This window comes from Hemicordylus capensis, chromosome 1 (genome assembly GCF_027244095.1).
Source record: "Hemicordylus capensis ecotype Gifberg chromosome 1, rHemCap1.1.pri, whole genome shotgun sequence".
Lineage (NCBI taxonomy): Eukaryota > Metazoa > Chordata > Lepidosauria > Squamata > Cordylidae > Hemicordylus > Hemicordylus capensis.
Genome location: NC_069657.1, coordinates 241301504 through 241321982, shown reverse-complemented (window position 1 = coordinate 241321982; position 20479 = coordinate 241301504). Strand labels below are relative to the sequence as shown.

Sequence of the window (20479 nt, the reverse complement as noted above, 5' to 3'; positions counted from 1 at the left end):
CCCCACTGCCTGGAGGGGCCCCCCAGAGGCACCTCACGTGACTCCCCATTGCCCCCTGCCCAGCCCCAAGGCCCCTCAGCCACTTGCCCTGTTAGCCATCTCTCCAGCTTGTTCTCCTGGCCGGCAATGCAGGCAGCAGACAAGCTGCAAAGAGCTCCTTTTCTCCCGGGCGCCTCTCAGCTGATGGGCGGGTGGGCGGGGCTTCCAGGGAGGCCCCCGTGTAGGCCTCTGTGAAGCCTGAACTCCAGTAGGGCCCAAGCCAGCCAGGAAGGAGGAGGCAGCCAGAGTGGCCACCACTGTTCTCTGCAGCAGAAGAGCCCTTGCTGCCAGGTAGAGTGTGAACTCCTTTTTGTGCTTACCTTCCCCGCCCCCCGCCCCCCATATATAGGCATCTGCTTGCCATAGGGCTTGGATATGGGGGGGAGGGACTGAGAAGTCTCTGAATATTTATTTTTAAACAGCTTGGAAAATTTGCGGGCTTAAAAAAAACTATTTAAAAAGTCCTATAAGTGGCTTGTTTCATGGCAGAAAATTACAAAAACTTGTGGAAGAAACAGTATTATATTTATTTTATTCATTCATTCATTCATTTATAAATGCACTTATGTTCAAGTTGTTTTGCAACCCAGAAGGTCTGAGTGAAAACTGTAAAGCATGTCTTGTGCTTTTATTTTATTTTATTTTTCTTGTGTGTGAACTGCTCCCCAATAACTTGCAGGGACTTCAAGGTAAATCTGGCCAACATGGGAATGCAGCACCTCCATTCCAGAGGAGAAGTGTGTTAAAGGGCTTTCAAAGCCTCCTGTGAAAAATCTCCTGCAATCAAACTTGACTGAATTGGTTCAGAATTCTGAGAAAACAGACATAGGCTCACCCTGCATGGTTGAAAGTCTCCTTTGCTAATCTGCAGCAAGGGGCCCATTTTAATCATTAGTGTTTCTAGTGTGTTCTAGGCATGAAAAGTAAAACAAATGTATAGTACTCAATGTATATCACTATATATTGTGAAGTGTGCGTGTGTGTATTCAGTGAAATGTATTTCCAGGCAGCATACTTATTTTGGAATATCAGACTTAAATCCTTGGGGGCCTGGGGTGTGCGGAGGCCCTGGACTTTGAGGAGGGGGACCCATTTTAAAATCTCGTCTCTGGGCCCACTCCAACCTTGCTACGCCCCTGTGTGTGTGTCAAGAAGTGTGCCAGAAAATGGTTGGGTAATTTTTTAGAAGTAGTCCTTTGGCTTCAGTGCTGATGGTTGCATCACATTCAGGGTCGCTATCAATGAATTTGAAAAGTTGTACTAGTAGCTATTCACTCCTAGGTCTCCATCACAGTTTTTAGAAAGCATGTTAAATCGTGGCTTTTTACCCAGGCTTTTATTTGATTCTCTCTGCTGCTGCTCCGTTTGCTCTGTATTGCTTTTATGCTTTCATTTTAAATTTTTAATCAGATTTGTTTTATATTTTTAGCTTAATATTTTAATAGTGTCCTTTTTATAATCTTGTTTTTAAACTTTGCTGTAAACTGCCTTGGGATTGCCTTTTTATAATCTTGTTTTTAAATTTTGCTGTAAACTGCCTTGGGATTGTTAATGAAAGGCTGTATATAAATTTAACAATAAATAAAATAGTTCCTTGTAACTTCAGACAATAGCTTCTATAGATGCCAAATGCCCTATCCAACATTCTTCCAAGAGATATTTCAGTTTAATGTCATTGTATTTCACTGAAATGGCTGGCTTATGAATGAAATTGTCAGAGGGAGGGTGGCGCAAGCCACAGACAGGATGGTGTGTTAGCTCAATCGCTCTCTCCATCTCAGCCCTTCTACCAGACCTAGCCTTGAGAGTTTGGCAGCTACATTTCTTAATTTGAAGTGATATTGGAGGGGAAATGTCCAAGAAAGTGTTGAAGTGGAAAGGAAAAGGAATTAGAGCCTTCCTGGATGATTTGAAGCCAGCTGGTATGTCCCCCCCCCCCCAACACCCATAATGGATGTGTGGATGACGAAGAGATCCAGGAAGAAGCTCAACTGAGTTACAAAAACAAGAAAAGCCTTTGGATACCTCCGGACAAACCTTGGCATTACAATTAATTGAACATTTGATAATGTAGCTTAATAAAGAACTACAAGTGGAATGGAGTCACACGTTTACAACGGTCCGTCAAGATTTGGCAAGTATAACTGATCAAATTAATAAGCAATTTAAGGACCTTTCACTGCAAATCTCTGATATTGGACAAACAGCTAGTAATGTCTTTGATCTGGCGATTAAGAATGCCCTAGAATTATCTGCTACTCAGAAAAAAGTGGAGGAAGTAAGAGAGACTATGGCGACTATCCATGATCGCGATAGAAGAAATAATTTAAAAATTGGGGGCATTAGTGTGATGTTGCCAAATGTGGATTTAATGAGCTTATTGATGTTATCACTAAAATGAACGAGTTGTCTTCAGACTTGCAAACTGTAGAAAGAGATCTGGAAGGAGGTCATAGGATATCATATAAGATTTCAACACAGAAACCGAGAGACGTCCTGGTGAGATTAGTTAATTTTGGCTTGAAGGACAGAGTGCTTTATAAAGAGCATCAAAAAGGGGTAATCTGGAATAATGAGAAAGTAGTATTTTTTCAAGATATCAATACAGCAACATTGCAGTGGTGTGAAGAATTTGAGCCTTTAACTGAGATTCTCTTTTCAAAAGGGATTTGATACCAATGGGGGTTTCCCTTTAAAATAATTATCTTCAAACCTGAAGGGAAGCAAGTTATTACATCTCTGGAAGAAATGCAAAAAGAAGTAGCTGGGCTAAAACGTCTCACAGAGAACTATGCAACTTAGCCTTGAGTTAACTGGGAAACAGAAGAATTTGTTTAAGATATGCATCTCTGCCAAGATTTTTTTTTTTAAAAAAAAACTCTCTCCTTTGAAACTAGGCCATTTGACCTTAGAACTGTGAAATATGGAACCTACGAGAAGCAGCTGGAAGATTTGATAAATTACTATAGTACGTGAATTTTAAAAGAGAAATTAGGAAGCAGGGAGGAGAATGCTAAGGTGGTTAGCTGGGCCGGGTGAATATAAGTAATTAGTTAAATAATCATTTGGTTATAAGGAATATTGGGCTGGAATGGAGAGAGGGTGAGCTGATGCTCCTCCCCCCCCCAAAAAAAAGTTAGAGAATTTAACTTCTCTGCAACAATATTTGCTTTTGGTCTGAGTGCACCAGGGAGGGAAGGGAGGGGGGAAAGTGGTGACAGGGAGAGGAGGCAGTTGGAGGGGAGGGTTTTCAGGGAAGGGGGAAGCATATTTTAAAAAGGAACAGTTAAATACATTATGTTGCATTCTATAGATGGATATACTAAGATAGAAATGGGTGATTTGAGAGGATTGGAACTATCTTGAATTTGGAAATTAAATCATTTCTAGCTGACACCACACAGAGCATCTGTGCGCTAGTTGGGCCCAGCCGTGTCCCCCCCCCCCCCCCGATGCTGTCATGGCTAGCTTTCTGGCTGGCCAGCCAGCCGACTGGCTGTTCCCCTCTCTGCCTGCTTCTGGTCCCCCTCCACTTTCTCCCCCCTCCTCCTGGCAGCCAGGCTAGGGCCCGCCGCTACCTCCTCCTGACCTCAGCAGCCGGGCCAGGCAAGGCGGGGCTAGCTGTTCGGCTGCTGCCTCCTCCTCATGGCGGCCTTGGGCCGCCAGCCACCCTCCTCTTCAGGCTGGCGGGGCTTTGCCCACCGGTGGTCCTCCTCCCCACAGGCCACCCTCCTCTTCAGGCTGGCGGAGCTTTGCCCACCGGTGGTCCTCCTCCCCACAGGCCACCCTCCTCTTCAGGCTGGCAGAGCTTTGCCCACCGGTGGTCCTCCTCCCCACAGGCCACCCTCCTCTTCAGGCTGGCGGGGCTTTGCCCACCGGTGGTCCTCCTCCCCACAGGCCACCCTCCTCTTCAGGCTGGCGGAGCTTTGCCCACCGGTGGTCCTCCTCCCCACAGGCCACCCTCCTCTTCAGGCTGGCGGGGCTTTGCCCACCAGTGGTCCTCCTCCCCACAGGCCACCCTCCTCTTCAGGCTGGCGGAGCTTTGCGCACCGGTGGTCCTCCTCCCCACAGGCCACCCTCCTCTTCAGGCTGGCGGAGCTTTGCCCACCGGTGGTCCTCCTCCCCACAGGCCACCCTCCTCTTCAGGCTGGCGGGGCTTTGCCCACCGGTGGTCCTCCTCCCCACAGGCCACCCTCCTCTTCAGGCTGGCAGAGCTTTGCCCACCGGTGGTCCTCCTCCCCACAGGCCACCCTCCTCTTCAGGCTGGCGGGGCTTTGCCCACCGGTGGTCCTCCTCCCCACAGGCCACCCTCCTCTTCAGGCTGGCAGAGCTTTGCCCACCGGTGGTCCTCCTCCCCACAGGCCACCCTCCTCTTCAGGCTGGCGGGGCTTTGCCCACCGGTGGTCCTCCTCCCCACAGGCCACCCTCCTTTTCAGGCTGGAACATTCCACCAGGTATCCCCATGCATCCCTACGCATCCCCATGCATTCTGGCTTAGAGAAATAATTCTATAGATTGTCAGCAAGAACTAAGAATTAAAAATGAGTGATTACTGTATGGTTTTTTCCTTGAACGTGAGAGGTTTGGGGGATGCAATTAAAAGGGCCAGGATATCTATATTAAATCCTTTAACCCAGTTGTGGTCTTTTTACAAGAGACTTATAAGATAGAGGATACTGCAGATAAATATTTTGGAAAACAGTTTTCCAAACAAAGCAAGAGGGGTTGGTATTTGATTTAAAGCTGACATTGATCTTGTTGTTGAAATTTTTTTGAAAGATAAGGATGGAAGATTTATTTTTATTAAGGAGAAGTTGCACAATAAGGATATTACTTGGGCCTCTATCTATGCTACAAATCAGAGACATATTGACTTCCTTCAGAAAACAATGAGGAAAATGAAAAGGATTGCTGGTACTAATATAGTGTTGCGGCCTGGGGGGACTTTAATATTGGTGCCACTAAGTCATCTAACGAGAATAAATCAAGATCTTTACACTATAAGAAACAAGCCTCACTATCGTTGAACTTTCAAAGATTGATGCATAAATATGAGCTTATAGATTCTTGGCAAATGCTTAATCCCTCTGCAAAAGTTTGACCTTTTTTCCAGGAAGACACCAATCTTATTCTAGGTTGGGTTATATATGGGCATCTAATACTTTGTTAACTCAATTTCATTTCATAAAATTTCATAAGGGAGAAATTGGACCCATTCTTGTTTCGGATCATGCCCCAGTGATCTTTAAATTCCATTTATTTGTTTATTTGATACATATCTATACCTCCCAAAACACAAGTTCTCTGGGCGGTTTACAAACAATAAAAGCAGCCAATAAAAGATTAAAATATTTCAAAAATTAAAACTAAAAAGTTAAAATTATTAAAACATAATTAAAACACAATTAAAGCAGTATCTAATTAGAGGAGAAAATTTTATTCTCTCCGGTTTGGCGTTTTAAAGCTAGATTACTTGTGGACAAATGGCAAAGCAACAATTGGCCCAAACATTAAGAATTTTTTTTTTTTTAATGAAAATGATAAGGAGCAAACATCATTAGTAATGAAATGGGATGTGATGAAAGCTGTTATTAGAGGGGAGTGAATTAATCAGATGAGCAGGATTAAAAAAGAATCAACACAAATGAGTGATAAACTAGAGTTGGAATTTAAACACTTATTGGCAATATTTCATAGAACAGGGTCTGTTAATACCTTTCAGCAAATATGGAAGAAAAGGAAGGAGCTAGTGGTTTTGGAAACAACAAAAATTTCTACTCAACCTGTTATGTAAAACAAAGTTATTATGAATATGGTGATAGAAATACAAGATCGTTAGCCAAGATAGTTATTAACAAGATCGTTATTAAAGAAAGTTAAGGAGAAGAGGCTTATAAAAGTAATAAAGGATGATAAAGGTCGAACCATCACTAACACTAAAGATATCAGTGATCAGTTTGTTACGTTCTTTGAACAATTATATAATTCTCATAACCCAACACAGGGGAAAATTCTTAACTACTTAGATAAGATTAGTACCCCACAACTAACTCCAGAGGATATTAAGATTTTGGATGCACCATTTACTGAGGCAGAAGTGCTTGAGGTTTTTAAAACCATTCAGAATCACAAATCTCCAGGACCGGATGGTTTGATAGGGGAATTTTTTAGCCAATTCAAAGAAATTATTATACCAAAGTTTGTAATTTTAATGAATGCTCTGAGTCAGGGAGCATGTTTCCCACCCTCGTGGTATGACTCAAAAAATAACATTAATTCCTCAAATAGGTAGAGATTTACAGGAAGTCAGCTCTTATAGACCAATTTTGCTACTTAATGTTGATTATAAATTATACAGTATACTAAATTATTGGCAAATTGACTTAAATTAATTAGTTATAAAATTGTTCATATTGATCAATCTGGATTCATTCCTAGGAGAAATCTATTTAATTCTATAAGAAAGATATTTCTCCACTAACACCTTTATTAACATATCTGGATAGTGGGGAAGATCAATATGGATTGGCTTATTTGAAGATGTTGAAGGGAAAGAATTTTTATAGAATAAAAGACGTCCATAGAAATAAGAGGTTATTCAAGAAGGTTGAGATTGAACAAGAAACAGGATCTCAAATACCATGGCTAGTATAGTTACAAATTAGATCTATATTGATGGATAGTAGCATCGATAGTTCAGCTACCCGATTTTAATACAAATAGAGATTGGAGATCCCCCAATAGGTTTGAGGAATGGACAGAGAAGCAAGATGGCGTTCTTCTGGGAAGTACCTGACAATTTGGCTGCCAGGGCTTTCCGCTCCCGTTTGGTCTAATTATCTTTCATTGGCTACATAAAGATCAGAATGCATGCAGGGTGCATCCCCACCCCCGTGGGGGGGGGGATCCGTGGAGATTCCAGGCTTGAAAAAGCCTGGAGGACCCTGGATGAACCCTCAGCAGAGACCTTTCTGCATTAAGCATCAGGCTGAACGGAGACAGGCTTAACAACATGCCTTCTGAAGAACGGCTTTTTTCTTTCCTATCAAATCTCTGAGATGACCATGGCTTTTGAGCTTGCAAGATCTTTGGCATTTCTTTTTACTTCTTCTGGCCTCCCCTTTTTTTGTCTTTATTACTTTTGAGCCTCCTACTGACTTTTCCAGAGGGAATTATGTAAACGGCATTAAGAAGAGGGTTGGCTGGGTGAGGAATGAAGTCTTACATGACCAATGTGTGATCCTACTGCTTACTGTTTTGCACAACCCAGCCTCTTATTTGAATCTGTTTTTAGTTTTACCTTGAAGAATTCCTGCGAGTGGTTTTGCAAAGCGTTTGATGCTCTAGTTACTAATTATCTCCCTGCTAACTTGGCAAAGAGGCACTTTTTACCTTGGTGATTCTCTTTATTTAGCAGGGGGAGAGTAACTGGCCCTATCCAAACCCCAGCACGGTACTTGCAGTGACTATTGCTGGTGTGTGTCTTATGTTTCTTTTGGGAATGTGAGCCCTTTGGGGACAGGGAGCTATCTTATTTGTTTGTTGTTTCTCTTTGTAAAACGCCCTGAGCCATTTTTGGAAGTGCGGTGTAGAAATCGAATTCATCATCATCATCATCGTCGTCGTCATCATCGCAGCACTGGAATTCTGGCACTGATAAAAGTGTTTTATGGCTGGTAATTAAGTTCTTTGCTCTTTGTGTGGCACTCTCTGTTTCGAACGTTTAGAAGCGTTATTGAAGTTAGGATGGAACAGATACATGAATGAGGGTTTTTTACTTTTTAATGGTTTGAATACAGTATGTATATGGAAGTTTGAATACAGAAGCTCTCTTGTGGTACAATTATGTTTATGTCTCTTGCTTGCTGCCTGGAACTTTTAGCAACATTATTGAATTTGGGACTGTAGAGACAAATAGAAAGGGGATTCTTAATTTCTGAGCTTTTGATGCCTCCTTTTCCTTATAGTATGGATTATGGTGATGGAAAAACAGGGGAAAAGAAGAAACTTTGAACGTTTCAGCATCCTTTGGGACTTGGGGACTCTCTTTATTTTCTGCTGTTGACTAATTGGATGAATACCTTCTAGCACCACTGATGGAGTATAAATATTACCCAGCATTGTAAATCCTATTCAGAAGTCTGGCCTGAAAGTCAACATTTGAAATTGGAATGATCACAAATAGAAGACCTAAGGCTTTTTATATTTACTACACGTAACCTGATAACACATTTCCCCATGCACAAGCTTTCTTTCATATGGAGCTAGTTCCGGCAGTGTTTAGTCTCCCAGCAGAGTTTCCTCTTATCTTTCTACCTGGAATGTTTTGAAGACTTTCAAGTTAACCCCTTGAAGGACTAGGAAAGACTCTTAATAGTATCTACTTATTCGATCTGAATTCCTCTGGGACTCTTTACTATATTGCTTTGATGTGGGAAGTAAATGATACCTGAGAATTAAATAATATGTTTTTCTTTCCTCTCCCCCCTTTAAATCCATTACTTTTATTATCCTTTTTTAATATTATTAAGATTTTAAATTCCTATTGGTTTATTTCAAGATAAAAATGTATACATTTAGGTTATCACAATCTATACGAATATGTTTAGTTTGTTATTTTAGCTATTATTATATGCTTATTTAATATGAACATATTCAGTTTATTCCCTCTGAAGAAATAGCAAATGTATGGTATTGGTGAATAGGGAAATCTGTGTTTAAAGGCATATAGGTGAATTTATCTGTTGAAGCTATTAGGTTGAACTTACTTATAAGAGATAGATTTTACTGAAAGCTGATTAATTTTCCCCCATTGGATTCCCTGTTATTGTAATTTCCAAAAGTATTATAGAGACTAGGGGAAATTAGTTTATACATTTATACATTTCATCTATAATTATAATTACTGTTATATTTTTGTCCTGTACATGTAATTAGTCTTTTCCAATATGAAGAACTGGTTTTATGGATTCCCTGTTAATTTAACAGCTGTTATCAAAAATTCTTGTGAAGAGGAAAATCTTTATACTAAAGGGTATTGTTTTTTCTCTATTTTTTCAAATCATGGGTTAAAACTGAAGTTTGATTGGATGGTATTGCATGAGATTATGGCACTGAAGATGTATTTGGTTTTCAGAAGATTGAGAGTTCCAGATGCAGTTATTTTTTTGTTTGATTTTTCATTGAGGAATTTCATTTTAGTATTTCATAAGATCTCCTCTTCTCTTTAAATTAACTTTTTCCCCTTCTCTCAAATTCCTCCCTGTTGTTCATCTCTTTTTAATATAATAGGTTCTAGATGCCAGTCATGAACATTTGCCAAAACGTCTCGTATTTGGTGTGCATGGGTTGGGAATTTTGTCTTGGCTCTGGGTTTAAAATATCCATACTTCATGTCTTTGCATGGTCAGTTTCTTCCTCTCTAATAATTAACTTTCTTCTTTCCTAAGCCCTTGGATTATCTGGACAGTCGAATGGGAAGTTCAAAATCATTTTTAAAAATCTTTTTCATTAGACTTTAGATCTATTTTTGTCGCTATCCCTTTTGTTTTTAATGACACTCCCACAATTGAGAATACCTTTTGAGCTTGTAAGTACTAACAGGATTCCTTGCATTTTTGTTCCTCAGTCTCTGTGTTTCCATCATTTTTGAACCTCCCATGGACTTTTTAGGAGGCAACTATGCTGTATTGTGTATTGAGAAGAGAGCCAGTAGGAAGTGATTAATGTGATCTGCTTAAGCTCTTGCTTCATAGTTTTGGCACAGAGTTCTGCATTTATGTTAATCAGCTTAAGTTCTGCTTGAGGGATCCTCCTGCTTTATTTGGTTTGCATTATGAAGGGTTTTATGACCAGATAACTACATTCTCACTTTAGAGCTTTCACTACCAGCATTGAACCTATGGAGACGAAATTTACAGCTTTCATTGGGGAAGTCTGCAGGCAGGAGCTTTTCTTTTTCTTGATCTTTTCTTATTAGAATTATGGTTCTGAAAAGACTTTGAATTTTTCTAACATTTTCTTAGAAGTTTAGTCCCCCCCACCCCCGTTTATTAGTTTAGCTCCACTAATGGAGAATTGAGAATTTTTTTAAAAAATATCATCTCTTTCTGTTAGACTCAGGATTCTGAAAGCTTCTGAATAAATAAATCGGAGTGGAGAAATTTACATGTATTGATTTTATTGATCTTTTTTAATATGCGGATCATTAAGTGTTGGATTTCTTATGTGGATACTCTATGAAGGTTTTATTTCAGTGGGTTTGCGTATTTCTTTATTATGCGACATTTTAAAATGTATTTCTAATCAATTATTCTCTTCTTTCTTTCTGGGTGCTTGAATTACTTATATTGCCTATACCTGCAGTACTTCCTGGCAAAAAGACTCCTGTGTGGCTAGAACAAAGGCGAAATGATGCAGCAAGAGAAGCTGTAGGTGTGGATGTCCCATGGTGGCTTCCATTAGCGTTCGTCATGATGTGTGTGTGCACATACAGTTCATAAGATGGCAGTGAAGAATGCCATGTTAGCAGAGTCCAAGGGCAAGTGACAAGAAAAGAATGATGGCCAGATGTTGCAGTTGGATGAAAGGCGCTCTTAGATCTCCATATCATTGAGATGATGGTTGGCTGAGTTGAAGTATCTGCCCATAGGTTGTTCTTTGTTAAGATGGCAGATTTGTGCTTCCTGAAAGATGGCTTCAAGTCTGAGGATGTTTTGCCTACATAGCGCATATGGCAATATGGACATCTGCGCTCTTTAATATATATGACAGGTGGAAGTACAGATGAGTTTCCCCCAGATGTAATAGGTTTTCTTGGTAGTGGTACTGCTAAAAGTGATGGTATTCTTTAGAAAAGTGAAAGTAATGCAGTGGCTGGATTGACAGTGGTGTGATCCAGGATTGCTGATCAGTGATTTTAGGACAGCTCTCAGTAATCGTCTGTATAGATTAGGTGGTTGATGGAAAGCAACACGTGGATGTTCTGACAGCTATTGCTGTAAGCAAATTCTGAACTTCTGGGAAAAGCTCTCAGGGTGGTGGCTGTCTTTTTATTGCCTGGTGATAGTTTGGTGAGGCAGGATGAAAGTCTACCAAAATGGGACCCTCTCTTCTTTTTGCATATTTGTTTTGCCTCTGTAGAGAATCTCTTGATATGGCTGATGTCCTATTGATCTTGTAATCGTTGAGGGTATCCACATTTTAAAAGGTGTTATTTCAGTTTCCTGATCCCTTTGAGGAATTTTGATCATGATTAATACATTTATGATATGATACATATGATACATACATTTATGATAATACATAATACATTTAATTAAGATGTTATATGATTTTTCTCTTGATATGTTTATACTTGAGTGTTTTATATGGAAAGGAAGGAAAGGTGTCATGGGAGGGTAGTCGGCTTAGCGGCACTGCCAAGGTCCATCAGTAAGTCACCTGAATGGGAGAGAAGAGAAGGAAAAATAGAATGATGCCAGCACCATTTGACTAAGGAAAGTGTTAGGGATGGGAATCACTGTAGAACTCCTAATGTACTAAGTGGAGGAGTTGTATGTGGAGCTGGTGTTAGCATTCAGGCTCTCAAAGCAAATAGTACCGTCTGCTTCCAAAGCAGTGGGTTCTTTCACAGAAAGAACCCTGTTGGACCTATGTCATTGCTGGTATTTTTTCTAGAATAATACTGTGGTAGTAATCATTTGAGGCCACGGCATATAAAAGATGCAGCTAGAAAGCAAGTCATAGGCGTAGCTTGTATTAAGTGCCATGGAAGTTAGGTGGGCCGCTCAAAACTGGCTCTGAAAATAATCCCACGTTAGTGGATTCATTTTCTAGATAAGCATCCACATTCAGAAATTTCGCCTGAATTCTGCATTAGGTCCACATTGAATTTCTGGGTCCTAGCAGGAGGAGGAGAGGGTGGCTGGGAGGGTGACATTCATAATAGGATTACTAGATTTAGATCTGAGGTCCCTGGATGTGGCCTTGAGCCTGTAGTCCTTGAAAAAGCGAGGAACTATAGGAATTTCTCTCCCAAAGGTTCCATCTTCCCAGGATGCACTGCACATGTGCATGTGGCCTGAAAAGGATTGACTTAATGCAAGAACTTGCATAAGGTTTTCTGACTAATGAAGACATGATCCCTTGGGAAGTCCAGGTCACACACATTACAGCAATATGTTTGGGACCTTTAACGCCTGAGACCAGCTATGGTACAGGGGATGGCTTTGGGTGGGGGAAAGGACTTCTACCTGCACTGTGACTCCAGGGATGTGGTTTTACCCTCCCCAATTCCTTGGAAATAGAGATTACCTTGGTTTTTTAAGATACCTTCGATTTCTTCAGGCAGCCCTTTGCTTTCTTTGATTTGGCGGAGACGACGCCAGATTTTCCTCTGGATTTCCTCCTCCTGGGGAGATGGGGAAAATGCCCAACCCACCAGAATCAGAGGCCCTTTTTGATTACATGCCACCCCCCACCCCCACTGCCATGCAGCTTAACCAGTGGCTCACCTCATACCCCATCAGTGCATCGGCCTTGCCCAGGAGGGAGTACAGCAGGATCAGTCCAGCCTCCTTAACCCTGTGGAGGGGATGATTAATGGCCCAAAGCGTGGTCCTCAGGAAGGATCTTTGCTGATCTTTGTTAAAGATCTCCCTGAAAACCTAAAATCAAGAATCAGCCTCAATTAATTCCCCTGAAGCCCAAAGATGTGCAACTTGATTCACATGCATTCAGCTCATAAGCACTGCTTCTCCTATTTTCCCTCTTCATTCCTTCCTTCTTTGATCTCCTCCACAGTCAGAACTGAGATGGCAAGGTGCTTGGGGAAGGACCTGCTCTTCTGCTCAGGCTACTCAGTAACGGACCATGTGCACTGATAGATATAGATATTCCAAACCAAAGCAATCATCATTATCTTATCAAGGTGTCATGCCACTACAGCAGGTTGAAAGTTGCATTTGCATGAACTAACATGCACTGCAGTTATTTAGCCCACTGTGTCTCTGGAGAGGTCTGTGTCAAGATGTCCTAATGCTGATTCTGGCACTTCTTGAATGCAGAAAGTGATAAGGACGCCTCTGCCCATTCTCACACTCCCAAAAAGGGGGACAATGGGCCATTCTGGCACCCAAGGGAGCCACCCAGAGGGATCTTCTTACCTCCCCAACTCTGGCGGTGTTCAGATAGGCCAGAATTCTTTCCTCCTCCTGCCATCTCCGGCTCCACAGCTCCCCAGCTTCTCTGCTGCTCTGGCCTGAGAAGGAAACATCAGGGGCTAAATATTTATACATCCTGATGACATAGGGGGTTTCTGACAGAATGGCTGGGAGTCTTTCCGGATTCCCCCCCCAAGAGGAATTGCCTGAACCCCGCCATGGCTCACTGCAGCAGTGGTCCGAAGCCAGACTTGAGAAATAAGAGGTTCGAGTCTGGTTTACGAGAGGGCCTGTATACTCATTGTCTCCATGTTTGCTCATAGGATGGGGTCTCGTGGAGAAGGGGAGATGAGGAAATCCAGCTGAATCAGCTGCTGGTCACTCACTAGCAGAGTGATCTTTGTGGAGGACACACCCTTATTGAAGCACCTTTTGAGGGACTCGGCTGAAATCAGTGGATATAAATGGACCAAGACAAAAGACCAGGGGCTATAATCTTATTTACTGGTATTTGAAACTAAGGCATTTGTTATAGAACACATAATAATCTAGAAAGCAGTGTTGGTCTCACCAGCTTCCTTACCTTTGTGGTGGAGAAGCACCTCTAGGAGCCGGTAGATTCCCTCCCTGGCGTATCTGCTCACATCCCTCCTGGAATCCATAATGCAGATTCCGAGTTTGGCCACATGGTGGCCCAAATTGGGGAGTTCTGCAGAGTTCTAGCAGGAAGGAAAATGAGAGGGATCTCTGTCATCGACATTGCTTTGTCAGCCCTTCCCCTTTTTTCATGGGCAATTGATATTCCTGGGTTGGGTAGACCAGTCATCTCTTCCCTTCCTAACGTGAATAGACAAGCAGGCCCCTCCAAGAGGGTGCATTTTCCTCTCTGTCTTGGCAAGGGGTTGGTGACAGGATGAACTGGATACCTACAGCAGGGGCGTAACTACCATTATGCAAGGGGAGGTGGTTGCCTGGGGGCCCAACCAGGGATACCTCACATGACTCCCCATTGCCCCCTGCCCAGCCCCAAGACCCCTCAGCCAATTGCCCTGTTTGCCTCTCTCCTGCTTGTCCTCCTGGCGGGCCATCTAAGCAGCAGGCCAGCTGCAAAGAGCTCCTTTTCTCCCCGCCTCTCAGCTGATCGGCAGGTGGGCGGGGCTTCCAGGGAGGCCTCCGTGTAGGCCTCAGTGAAGCCTGAACTGGAGTAGGCTTGCAGGGAGGCCCCAAGCAAGGAAAGAAGGAGGCAGGGAGGCAGGCAGAGTGGCCCCCACAGCTCTCTGCAGCAGTCCCTCTGCCCAGCCCAGCATTTGCCAGGTAGAATGTGAACTCCTTTTTGTGGTCACCCCCCTGACCATATATAGGGATCTGCTTGCCATAGGGCTTTGATATGGATGGGGAGAGACATACTCCTCCCTCTCTCCCAGCACCCCAATGAGCCACCTGTCAACCCCAGACTTCAGCCTCCCAGCCAGAGCATGACCCTCTGGCGTGGTCAGAGAAATCTGGAGTTCACCCATCAGCTTCTCCAGACCCATAGCTGTGGGCAGCGCCTGGCTCAAGGGAGTGGTGTCGGCACACAAGCCCTTCGTGGCAAATTGGAAGGGCTGGAGTGCCGACACCGCCTCGGACATCTGCTTCCACTCTGCGTTTGAGAGGTCGCAGACATCCAAGGACTCGTCCCTCGCCAGGGCAACAAGGGCTTTCTCCTGCTCCAACAGGCGCTGGAACAGGAGGAAGGTGGAGTTCCACCGCGTCTCAACATCCGAAGGGATGAGATGGCGAGGAAGCCCAAGGTCATCCTGCTTCTGGCGAAGCAGTCTCCTGGACTTCTCGCTGTGGTGGAAGTGGGCGGCCAGCTTGCGGGACTTATCCACAAGCGTGGCCGTGGCACCAACAGCAACTGGGACGGGGCGGCCCCCTTTCTCCTGGGACGCCTTCAGCTCCTTAAGGCCAAGGGCGTCCCTGACGGTCAGATGGAGCGTGTGTGCCATACACCGTATGTTCACACAGTCCATGAACGTCTCGACAGCGGTGATAACGTTGGCTCCATTGTCGGTGACAATGAAGCCGCGGGAGAGGTGTGGACACCCGCCAATCCACTCCTCTATCTGGCGGTCGAGTTCGGCCGCCACCTCCTCCCCGGTGTGCCTCGTGTCCATCGTCTCCACGTGCAGGACGGCCCACCTGTGCCGTAGTGCAGCGGGAGCCGCGCCGGACCCGGAAGCATCGCCCGAGGAGGTCCCCTCACTCTCCGGTCCCCACCAGTGGGCAGTGAGGGCCAGGAAAGAAGCGTGCATCCCACTGACACTGGTCCAGAGGTCAGTCGTGAAATGCACGCTTGTCCCGGCCGGAGCTGCACGCAGCTCGGCCGACACGAGCTCCCTGCACCGGCGGTACAGGGAGGGGACCACGTTCCGGCTGAACGTGGTCCTTGAGGGGATGACGTATTCGGGAGCCAGGTATTGGAGAATCCGGCGGAAGCCGTTGTTCTCGACCACCTGAAACGGCTGGTCATTGGTGGAAATCATCTCCCCTATGAGGCGGGTGAGGTGATGATGGTCCACGCGAACAATACGCTGGCTGCCCGACAACTGCGTCCACCTCTGGACTGGCAGTGTGGCCTGCTTGCTGGCTGGCACACTGCCGCTGCCCGCCCTAGTGGCAGATGCACAAGGCGCACTAGCGCTGCCAGCCTGTCCCCTGAGACCTGGGTGGTGACGCTCTATGTGTCTCCACATAGGCGTCGTACCCAGGTGCGCAGGGTCCCTGCCTGCCCCATCCTTGTTATGCTCCTGGCTCATGTTTAGACGCAGCCTGGGTTCTTTGAACCCGTTAGTCCAATGGTGGCTCTGCCCCTGTGCACAGGGGCATTACCCATATACTTTCACAACACAAGGCAGCTTACAATAACTGTCAGGGCCAATTAAAATACAGTAGAATACAAATAAAATGGTAACCCCAAAACAGTCAGCAAGACTGAGGCCAGACCAAAGAGATGTGCCCTCCTAAAAGCCAGCTTTCCCCTGGAAATTCAGGCTGTTAGTCATTCTAGCCTTTTCTTTCTTTTTGTCTCTGTGGTTTATCTTTGGTGTGTAACTAAGCCTCATTTCTAACATTTAGCCGTGCTTAGTTTTTTCAGTAAGGCCCTGAAGCATATCCTGCTTTGCACTGGCGGAGCTACCATAGTGCAGAAGTGTTCAAAGCGCACGGGCCGCTGCCTCCAAGGAGCCGCTGCCTCTCCTCCCCCTCCCCCCACGCATTTCAAAGGCAGGCAGGCAGTACTTGTCTTGGGCATCCCCCACTCTCCACCTTCGCTACAGGGCTGCCGCCCCCACCCCCTCCCTCCCTCCCTCCCTCCCTCCCTCCCTCACCCTTCCCATCTCGGATGATTACCATTGACCACCCCTCAGCGCCAGCCTAACTAGCTAAAAGACAGGCGCCCAAGCAGCGCAGCCCAGGAGCGGCTCTTCCCTGCAGGAAAGAGCCGCTCCTGGGCTGCATTGCAAAAGCAGCACTAATGGCTATCTCGCCATCGGGTGTTCTCTGACTATTGTTCCCTGGCCTCCCGAGGCGAGAGGCAGAGAGCTGAGAGAGCCCAGGAGCCGCCGCATGGGCGCTCTTGAGGCGGCGGAGCCACCAGAAAGCCCACAGCCTCAAGTCTCTCCCCGCCCGCCCTTGAGCGGGAATCGCCAGGCTGGGCGGGAACGAGGCTCCTGAAGGGAGGTTTTCTGCTGTTGTGAGTCTTTTCCATGCTCAGAGAGCCGCAGCGAGGCGACCGCTGCCTGCTGCTCACACAAACTGGGCTCAAAAGTTTTAAAGACGCTCAGCTGATGACATGTTCGTTGCTTCCGTGCCTTTTCCTTGAAGCTGGACAAGCACCAGCCAGAGGGCTCCAGCTTCGCGTGTGGAGGGGTGGTGGTGGTGGGAAACAGAGGAGCAGCGCCTGCCAGTCAGCAGGAAAGGATGGTTACTCGGACCAAGTAATGTCAACATGTACGTTCCCTCTCAGCACTGCGCTTCTCGGCTGGATGGGAAGGAACAAGCTCTCCTTTTCCCTTTCCTTTTCTTTCTCCCCCCCCCCCGCCCCCCTCAAGCCCTGTGAATGCCTTTCTGATGCCAGCCCCTTTAGCAGTTAAAGTTGAACTGTAACGGCAACTCCCGAATGGAGCCTCAAGGCTCCCTTCCTCAACAACTGAACTGACTCAGAAAAGATCAAAAAGCCTTGCTCGCATTCATTAAAATGTAGCACAGCCTAGGCAGGTTTCAGTGGAAAGCTCCCTTTGCATCACAATTAACGTGGCATATACTGGTTTGCAATATGCATACTGGGGAAGCAGTGTGTGTGTACACACAAAGGGGGAAGAAGAAGAACAAAAGAGACCGCTCTTTTTATCCGGGGATGATGAGGTCAGTTTGATTTTACTGACAACTATTGATGTATGTGGAGCAATTGCAGGGCAGTTCACTGCATCTGCTGACACTTTGCAGGAGAAACAGTTATGTTAACTGGCTAAAACATTCGTCCTTTTGCAAATCTTGGGGCTTAAGCACTTAACTTCAGCTGAGCTACTACTCACTGCCAGACCACACCCCCAGCATCTGACATCAGAAGTGGGGGGTGGGGTTAGCGGGGGCGCCCGCTGCGGCTGCACACGGGCCGGCGGCGGGCTAGCTATGTCCCTGCTGCTTTGGATACTTGATAAAGCATTGTTGGAGAAATCTCCAGGAGTTTGTTTGAATGAGCGGAGGCCACATCATCCATCAGGTTCAAGATTGTGACTAGGCCCAAACCAGGCCCAAATAAAGTATTTCTTCATCAGCATCCATTTGTCGACTTGATATTTTTACTGCTCGCAGCTAAAGGAGCACCTGTCCAAGGAGCTTAGCATGCGGGAAACGTTGGAAGAATCCCAAGCCGTCCTGCTCTATCGGATGCAGGATATGGGAGCAACAGTGGCGAAAGAACGGAAACAGGTTGGTAAGACACAGCAATCTAAACCCTTTCTTTAGGATTTGACCAAACAATTTGAACAAACAATGCAGCCTACCCTCCAAGTAGTACTGAGGCTAAAAGCTACAACAGCTCACAGCAGATGGTAGATGGTGAATATCATTATTACTAGTGCAGTGCAAAGGCCCTGATAAAATGTCTAGAAGGCAGTTCAGAACATTTCTGCAGTCAGACAGCACGAGCATCTTCTGCAGCGTGTTGGCAGCACTGTACTTGCAGAGAATGGTCTACATCAGTGTTTCTCAACCTTTTTGGAGTCAAGGACCGCTAAATTAGTTATGCACAGTTTCAAGGACCGCTATATTTGTGTGTGTGCAGTTTCTAGTCCCAGACCAGCAGTTAGCAAAGGGGTTTCAAGTTTATCTATTAGTACAGGCGTTCACAGGTGTTCACCACTCAAATGTCTGTAACTTGGCTCATGGGGGCCGAGGTCAATTTTTAGGGTGCTGATTATTAAAATAACACTTAATCAATCAATTAAATCAAAATGAAATTAATGAAAATGAATTTAATCAATATTTAACTTTTGAAGTTCTGGCTCAGAAGGGGGAGGGAGGAAAGGATGAGACATCATGGCTCCCTGGCACCTGAGATTTGTCCAGTCCAGATTTAACATTACCATCTTTTAAAACTAGGCTGCAACCTTACACTCCATTCTTCCAATTCTGTCTTTTCTTACTCCTCATCTATCTATTTTGCATATAAACATGCAGGCAGGAACTTGTGTCAAGTTCCTGTATACATAATATCTTGCTTCTTAAATGCATAAAAATAGTAATTTAATATTGCTTTTAAAAGAGTACTCTCTCTTACACACACAATACTCCCCCTCCAGATTTCCTCCTCTCTTCATTTGGTAATCACTGCCCTTGCTCTCCTTAGCAAATGGGACAATGCATGTTTGCTACCATAAAACCAGCTTATCAACTTAATTGATAGGAAGCTTAAAACATGACATCTCATATCATACTGGAAGTCTGTAAACAAACATCATCCAAAAAACCTTCAAGCAGTACACTCAGAACTAAAACACTCATTACCTTGAAAAGGTAATGTTATGGTAATGAACTTTACACAGCAATATGGCATCCACATTAGGAAAGTAAACCACAGGGAACGGGGTGGGAGATTTAACCCTTCATACCACACATTCATATCTCTCCAGGTTTTTACAACTGTTATGATTTTTAGGCAGAGGTTTAAGGGAGGGGGGGAGCACTATGTACTCACACATGAGTGGGAAGACTTTTAGTGGGTCTCTTCTTCATCCTTCTTTCCCTCCTTCTCTCTCCTCTATTCACCATTCCATACCTTGCTACACCCAGCCCCCACTCCATCCCCTTTCTCGTGATCTCTTTTTTCCACTGGGTTTCTCAGTTCGCACACATTGCACTTGTTCTCTCTTCTGCCTGCATGTTTGCTTTTAAAAATCCCAGTTTATGTTAGCTTCATCCCCTTTTTGGTAAGTCAGTAGCTCACCCTAGCCACCCCTTTCTTCATCTCCCTCATCCCCCCCCCACATTTTATTTCTCAGTTCACACAGATTGTACTTGTTCTCTCCTGTATGCTTGCTTTTAAAAATCCCATTTTATTTGATCTCCATCCCCTTTTGTTGCGTCAGTACATGATCAGCCCGCCCCTCACCCCCACCCCTTTCATTCTTCTTATCTTTCCCTTCTTTTTTCATTTGATCAGCACTGTTGCTTACTTTTGTTTGTTTTCTTATCTTTTGCCTGCCTGCCTTCCTCTGTTCCTCCTCTGTAGTAGTTCAGAACAGAGTTTAGGCATGCAGCACTCCAGCCAAGCCAAGCCCTCCCTCTCACTCGCCCTGCTACCTGCCTTGTGTGTGTTTCACAGGCGGCTGCATACCAGTGATGTCACTCGCTCTTGCTATCTCCTCTCATCAAAGAGACTGGAGATTAGCTGGGAGTGAGAAAAGGCTGTCTGGGACTCCGGAGGAAGACAGAGCCGTGCAGCGAAGGCTGCCTGGTTAAAGATGAGCTCCAGGGAGCTCATCTCCAGGGTGTTAAAGGACTGGCATGCTTGAAAAGGAGGGGGTGTGAAAGGACTTGCACGGACCGGCACTCAACCCCCTGGGGACCGGCAGCGGTCCGGGGACCGGCGCTTGAGAAACTGTGGTCTACATAGTGATATCCGCCAACCGAGTTGTTATTATTTATTTTGATTTGTATAAAATGGCTTCCAAAATGGCTCAGGGCGGTTTTACCTGCTGCGCGACCAGCCAATTGATACATGCAATTTTACA

General features: G+C 45.0%; 1 protein-coding gene across 7 annotated transcripts in view; it reads left to right on the top strand.

Annotated features, from left to right (window-relative positions):
- Positions 1–248: 248 nt before the first annotated feature.
- Positions 249–20479, top strand: part of LOC128340841 (uncharacterized) — an 86614-nt gene continuing 66383 nt past the window's right edge. For all 7 annotated transcript variants that reach the window (XR_008314012.1, XR_008314011.1, XR_008314013.1 and 4 more), the window contains exon 1: positions 249–330. The gene's annotated coding sequence lies outside the window, so the exon portion shown is untranslated. The remainder of the gene's footprint in view (positions 331–20479) is intronic.